An 8,306-nucleotide genomic window follows, 5' to 3' on the forward strand; every position below is an offset into this window, starting at 1 on the left:
AAATGTACGTTTACAAACAACATTCTGCTCTATTTGAATAAAGAAACTCCAGTTTCTCTGTGGCCTTCATTGACCTTATCAGAATGCTTTGTATGATCAGCAGCTGAAGATTCTGGCAGATAAGGTCTGGGTCACATGAGAGGGTCATTTTTACAAATCTGAAGACTAATCACATGGTGATTCAGATGGCTGAGTTAGAGTTGATGTGTCTGTGTCATGTACGCCTCGTCACCACTCAAGTGAGACAAGGTTGGGTAACAGGAGTGCTTTTACGCAATGTATCTGCTTGTGAGGGTGCAACTGGGAATTCTAAAAGCAGATCTCTAGCTCTCATTATTTAAGAAATATTTACAACTACACAGAACAACAGGCTACACACAAGCAGAATCATGTTTATAGTTGGTGCTAAATATATCTTTGTTAAATCAGTGAATGAATAAGTAAATGTTATTGCTACTCTGTTTCATGGGATAGCATGTAGTATGCTAGAATCATGGAATAATGCTCTTTGTTCTGGTTATGCATTGAAGAATTTTAATAAAGCCCAAGATTGCATGAGACAGAGTAGGTAGCTGCCCCATCTCCTACATTCTGAGGTTTTCAAGTAGAGTATCCCCAAATCAAAAGAAACATAAAGTGCTCTAAAATGATTGACCTTATCAATATTTCACATTTAGACATTCACACATTTGAACCTTAGGGATTATAAGCATCTTTTTTAAAAATAGTAACTCTAAGTTTCACTCAGTCTCTAACTTCAATAATTTGCTCAGTCGTGTCTGGATAGATATTAAAAAATATTATTAATGTAATGGTTTGTGAAAGTCCCCAGAGAAACTGATATCGCTGATATTACAGCTTTGAAGGGGATGAGAGAGGATGAGGGACTATGATGCCCAGCGACTTGGTGATGTAAGGCCCGCCCAAATAAAAAACTTTGTTTACCTAGTGGTCAGGCTCTATCGGTCATTCCATAGTATATGATGCCTTTCGGTTTAAAAGGATTAATAATTGCACACCATCTCCAACTGATCGATGATGAGTGCTGACAGTCTTGTACTTGGAATGATTCTAAAGTCACATCTGGGTGTATCTTGAATATCAGTGATAACTGATTAATTAATGGAAAAATGGCAGCATAACACTGTGTATTTGCTCTTCTTATAACCATGCATTCTAAGGGATGAATATGTCATCTTAACAAAAACCTTACACAGTGCTAGGGCCATGCAATCAAAATGGTGTAGCAAGGACAACATCAGTCTGCTTTTCTGTCAGCTTTGACCTGTGTGTATCTCCTCAAGCAAATAACGTTACAGACAACACCAGCCTGCAGCCATGAGACGGATTTTCTGTGATGAATTGGCCGCAGAGCAGCAGTGATCTCTACATTTTTACTTTTACAGTTGGGATTCAATTGCACAACCTGAGGACAGCATTCAGCTTTTTATCAAGATGTGTATAGGGGTTTGCTATGTGAAATGTCTTTATTATTCTCAAATAACCATTCCCTTGAATATAGAAATCATACCCTCAACAAAATAGAGCGGTCCAAAGAGATCAATATTCAGTCTCCTTTCCAGATGTTGTAAAGAAATGAGGGAGTTCCCAGAATGCTCTGGACTAATTTTACTATGAGAAGTAAAAGGAATATTTTTTTTTTCTCACCAGCCAGCAATCTGTTCAAGCCCTGAAGCATAAGACCTGATATTTCTTGCACAGTGGTTTTTGTTGTTTGACCATCACGTATGTGCTTCTCTTTTTTTAAAATATTTTTTTCATTGATTTCAGAGAGAGAAAGAGAGAGGGAGAGAGACGTAGAAACATCAATGATGAGAAAAAGTCATTGATTGCCTGTTTCTTGAACTCCCCCTACTTGGGATCGGGCCTGCAACCCAGGCATGTTCCCTGGCTGCAATCGAACAGTGTCCTCCTGGTTCATAGGTCGACGCTCAACCACTAAGCCACACTGGCTCGGCGTATGTGCTATTTTTATTGATTGAGCCACCCAAGTTTCTCTATAGAACCCTGAAACTGCTAATACATGATGGTGAATTTTACACCCTGGGCAAGATATTTGCTCTTATATATTTTAAAATGGTTACAAATCTGTAAAGTATGTGGCATTATAGCTTGGTGAGAGAATTGATCTTCTCTTCATCTCAGACTAGCCTCACCACATGCTGGGCTTTCTTTGTAGGCAATGAAGGCGTGTCTGTCCTGTGGTACAAGTTCGTGATGCCAGAGCCCCAATGATAGTGACAACAAAGACCTCAGTTGATTTCAGTGAATTCACCAAGTTAAACAGGCACTGAAATCTGGAGAGATTATGTGAGCTTTGGCCTTGTATTTAGCACAGTTAAATTTAATTGTAGATGAAAGATAATCCACAGCTATACTTGAACTATCTATTAGCAAAACAAGTTCCCAAAACCAAATCACCAAGACAAATGTTCTTTCTAAGCTATGCCCACTGCTCATCTAAATGCTACCACCCAATCTTTCTTTTCAAATAAGGAAGGAAAAAGAAAAACAATGATTTCTGTGTGTGTATATTTGTGATGAATAAAACATTATGCTAAATATTACCACACACGTGTTTACCTTAATCCTTACAATGTTCCTAAAAATTTTGTATAAACACTTTTATACGTTTAGCAAATAAAATCAGAATTCTTAATTACTTTTGTTCAACGTCCGGTAGTTACTAAATAGCCGAGGTTATACTTTGCACAATTCTGTTACCAAAGCTCAATGAAAAGAAAATCCCTCTGGTTCTCTTGCAGGGACATAGCTGGGTGTTCTGATTAAATACTGATGATAGAGGGGCTTATTAATCTTCTTTTGCTGTTCTTACTAATCTAACCAATGGTTTCCTCACACAAACTAGTTGGGAAGAGAACAAGAAGAGAGTGGGTAAGAGAACCACGGAGAGTGACTGTGCTTGTGGTCTGAGCCAGCTCTCTGTCTGTCCATGTGGTATTATGGCTCTTACCTTCTCTTTTATTCCTAAGTATTCACAGTGGAGCTCACCTCTTCCTGATGGTGTCATCGAGGTTGTACAGGCTTGTTTCCCACGACTTATGGTTCTATGCAGAACCACATGGCTTCACCGGTTGCCACTGCTAATAGCCCTAATGTTCTCAGATCAAGTCATTGCCAACATTCCTGCCCCTGGCTCAAACTTTGCCGGAGTTAAACCTTGCCATTTGCTTACCTTGTGGCCATCACTGCATCTGCCTCTGCCAATGTTGTACATTTTACTACCTTCCTCAGAGCTGCAGAAATGCAGTGAGAGAATGTTTTTTTCTCTTTTGAATCCTTTAACCAAAATTCAAAAATGCCCCTCTCTTTCTCTTTCTCTAGAGCCCCTGGGATCATAAATATATATTAAGCTTGATTTATCACTTTTGAGTAAAACTTGCTGGATAAATTTTCAATGTGTATCTCACATAGAAGAGACCATTAAGTTGGTACCATACATTGTCTCAAAAAACCACATTCTAGTCCCATGTTGAAGAACTTCATCTCCTCTCTTTCCTAGCATGCACTTCAAGGACACTATTTATGGACTCTGAAAAGAGATGTTTCCCCAAGTTTCATCTGGGAAAACTTTGTCCAGAACTTCACTCCACATCTCTGATATGATTCTTTATAATTTTTCCTTAAATGCATATTAGATGTTCATGCAAAATGAACTCTTGTTATGTTACCCAATTTCTCAACATCCCTTAGACTGTTAGAATTTCATCTGGGAGTCTTACAACAGTCATTCTGCCCACACTGAAATAGGAAAATTGTATTATTTGTCTGTATTTTTGTGTTATAGGCATTACTAGTATTGTTTGATTCAACCAGTACCCACCTCCACATACTTTGGTAATGCACTGGTTTACCTTAGCATTCACAATCCCATTATTAAGTGAATTTGAAGTTTAAATGAGGTTGCTAAGAAAGGTTTTTGATTACGGGAAAGGTCAAAGCAGGGTGACACTTGGGCAAAGACTGAAGGAGAAGTATATTATTCAGAATAGTGCTAGTCTATGCTTCAGTAACAAATTGACTGATATCTCAGTGTGATAATGCAGCCAGAGATTATTCCTTGCTTTCATTGCATGTTCAATGAGGGTGGGCAAGGTGCTATGCTCCACACAGTCATCCAGGCAGCAAAGCTAATAGCAGCTCCACCTTGTCTGAACTGCACAAAAGCTTAAAGCCTTGGGAAGCTCTGTGCTGCGGCAAGAGAGATGAGACAGTCATACATCAGATTTTAAATGCTTCAGCCCCAAGGCCATACATATCTCTTCTGCTCACAGCCTATTGGGCAAAACTGATAATCACATGGCTCCATCGTACACTAAAGGGGCTATCAAGGAACACTTGACATTTTCATTTTCTATGACAGTTGTAACAAATTACCACAAACTTTGTGGTTTATAGGAACACAAATTTATTGTATTACAGTTTGGAGGTCAGAAGTGCTAAAATGAATGTTGGCAGTTGTGTTCTTTTGGGAGGCTCTGACAATTTATTTGATTGACTTTCAGAACTTATAGAACTATCCTGATTCCTCTGTTTATTGCTTCATATCACACAGTATTTTCTCCCTCTGCTTTCATCATAATATTGACTTGTCTCCAACTTTGACCTCATTTTTTCCCTCTTCTAATTATCCTTTATCATTATATTGGCACTCCTGGATAATCCAGAATACTCTCCCCATCTCAAATCTTTAACTTAATCACCCTGCAAAGTCTCTTTTGACAAAGTCAATAATAGATATATATTTCTGGATAAATGTGGATATCTCGGAGGGGGCATTATTCTGTCTTTCACACTTGATATGATAAAATAAGGTAATCTCATCTACTGGAATTGAACCATGTGGAGATTTAGATTTAAAAAATTGTAAATAAATGAGCAACACATAAAAAATTCTCTGTGTTGGTAACACATTCAGGGCTCAGCAATGAGGCCCGTGTAGGTGAAATGAACAGATGGGAGAGTGGTAGGAGACAAGGTCAGAAAGAGAGGAGGCATGGGTGGGAGGAGATCATAAAGGGTTTTCCTTATAAGCCCCATGAAGATTTGGGCCTTTATTGTACACGAGTTAGGAAACCATTTGAAGGTATTGACCAAGGACTAACATAATTTGAGACTAGTCTACAGAGTTGAAATAAAAGGCAGGAGAGAGATAAAGACAGAAGAATATTGGCAATGATGACAGAAGCAGAGCTCATATATAGTTAGAAAAGACGTTAGAAAACAGTATATAATTAAAAAAAAAAAAAAAACTCTTTTGAAAAATAGATGAAATGAATAGTAAAACAAACAAAAAAAAAGCCTGTATATTGCTCATTAATTCAGGTGAGAGGGTTTTCTAGAAAAGAAAAAAAAACAAAAAAAACCCTATGGTCAGTGTCACAACATTTCCAGGAAGAGATAATCCCTATGTTATGCAAACTATTTCACTGAGTGAAAATTCTTCCAACTAGTTTTATGAGGCAAGTGTAACCTTATACCAAAGTCAGACAAGGATATTCTACGTATTCGTCAGGGCACTCCAGAGAAAAACAGCTAACAGCATATATGTATAGAGAGAAAGAAAGATTTATTATAAGGAATGGGCTCACATGATAATGATGCTAAGAAACCCCAAGATCTGCAGAAAGAGTAGCAAGCTGGAGACCCAGTATAGCTATGGGTGCACTTTCCATCTGACTCCAAAGTCCTGAGAACCAGGAGAACCAGTGTGGTTCCCATCAGAAGACAGGCAGGCTCAAGACCCAAGAGGAGCTAATGCTTCAGCTTGAATCTGAAGGTAAGAAAAAGCCTATGTCCAAACTGAAAGGAAGTCAGGCAAAAAGAATGCTCTCTTACTTGGAGGAAGGTCAATATTTAATTTATTTAATCTTATTCAACTGATTGGATGAGAGCATTTTTAATTATTAATGCTTTACTTTTAACTTGTACTTACCATACTAGACGTTCCTTTAGTAAATGGAGGCAAGTAAAATAAATATGTAAAGATTGCAAAGGTAGAGTCCGACATTATTATCTGTGGGCATAACAATCATTTTCCCTAGAAAGATACTCTCATAAGAGAATTTAGCATTTTTAGAGGATATAATTAGAAAATAAAATTACATTATAAAATGATTTTAGAATATATAATCTAGTTCAAAATTAAAATAATCATGAAACTAACAAATGTGAGTGCCTTATTGGAGAAAATGAACTTTACTGAAAGGGGATGGAGAAAGGGCAAATATAGCACATTCATAAGCAGGATCATTATATTTTGGAAATGTCAACTCTTCCTAAATTTTTAAATAAGTTCAATATTATTGTAACCACAGAAAACTGAAAATCTAGTTCTGAATGATATGTGAAAATTAAAAGGTTGGTAATAATGTGATTTTGAATAACAACAAGGTGTGTGTCCTACTTTATTAAAGGTCAAGATTTATTATTAGATGATAGAAATTAAAATATTATAGTAAAATAAAAGGATAGGTACACATCAGTATAACAAGATCAATTCCAGACACATTGTTTTGCATGCCTGAAAAAGATTTGAGAAAGAAGAATTCAACACCTGAGCTGGAACACTGGAGCTGCAGCACTTGGGCTGCGTCATTTGAATAAAGTCTTTCCCTTTACTGTGCTCCATACTGGGGACTCTCAGTGGTCTTGAATTTTTTGGCAGCAAACTTCAGCTGACAAAGTCCAGTACTCCTTTCAAGGTAGCTGCTTTAAACAACTCTATGTTCCCTGGAATCCACAATTTAGAGAAAATAGCCATATGAGAGGTAAAATTCTCATTTAGTCATGTTTATTTTCCTTTGGAATTACTGCTGAAATACGTATGTCCACTTCTCTTCATTTCTGTAATCATCGGCTGTCATCGTCTTTCATCTGGGCAACTGCAAAAGTTTCTTAACGGGACTCTGTGCACCTAGTTATGATCCTATTTGATCCATTCCCTACACTGTATTGTAGCTGAATAAGTATTTTAGTTTAAAAGTCCATATTTAGACCCTTATATGGTTTTCTATATCTCCGGTAATAAGGTTAACATATGTAACTCGATCTTAAAATTTTGCATGTTTTTGCTTCTGTCAGACTTTCTGTTCACGGTATCCCAGTCAACACCAGCCTTTTTATTTTTTATGAATTAGCTGTGTTCTTTCCCACATCAGGGCCTTTGCATGTGCTTCTACCCTTTTTGTCTTAATAAAATTGTCTTATTATTTTATTTCTCAATTTAAAATAATTGCCTAGGGAAGTCTTCTTTTAATCTCCAGACTATATCTGAAAGAGCTTGGAATTGATCCTACTTGATATGAGTACAGACCTGGCCCATGGTTTCACTGCAACCTCAAGAGAGATGGAGCAGGAGACACTTGCCTAAGCCATTTCCATGTTTCAGATCCTCTCAAAACGTGTGAATTAATAACTGTTTTTTTGTTGTAAGCTACTAAGATCTGGGATCATTTATTATATAACAGTGGATATGAATACAGCATCTAACACCTAAAGTAGCTCATGCTGAAATTATTCTGTTGAACCCTAAACCTGTTTTGCTTCCTGAATTTTCTACACTGGTCAATGGTGCTACCATCAATACAGTGGCTCATAACCATACTAAAATTTTCTTTTTCCCTCAAGTCATCATATTTAATTAGGCTCAAGGTATACTAAATTTATTCCCCTCATTTTTTCTTAAATCTCTTTATCCTGTCTGCCATTGCCTTAAGGCCCAAGACTGAACCATGTGAAACACTACTTGGATTCTCATCACATTAATAATTCAGAACCTCCTGTGCTGTGTTAGACACCTCCGTGAAATTTCACCTCAGTTTTTTTTAATTATTATTAAAAATAATAGCCTTTCTGAATTTAAAATATACTTTCCATGGTATTTTCATGATTTGCCAGGATAAAAAAATTTGAAAAATAAAAAAAAGTTATAGTGACCTTGTTATTGATCATAACTTACTCTTGTATAACACTCTATAGCACATAGAATATTTTGTGTGTGTGATGAATATAAAACTCAGAAAAAAAGTCATAGTTTAAGCAGGTTTTTATTAAATACATTTTACAATTCAGGATACTAAGCTTCAGAGATTTTATAGGCAGTGGTTACATAAAAATAACATTTTAGTGAACTCATGCTGAAATCCAACAATCACTCTAATTTTTTCAGATGCATCATGCAATGTAAGTCCCCAGAAGGCAAGGAGATTTGTCTTTCTTACTCTTTTCTATGCTCTGGTTGCTTAGGACATATCCTGATATAT

Source organism: Miniopterus natalensis, chromosome 13 (genome assembly GCF_054644295.1).
Source record: "Miniopterus natalensis isolate mMinNat1 chromosome 13, mMinNat1.hap1, whole genome shotgun sequence".
In the NCBI taxonomy this organism is placed as follows: Eukaryota; Metazoa; Chordata; class Mammalia; order Chiroptera; family Miniopteridae; genus Miniopterus; species Miniopterus natalensis.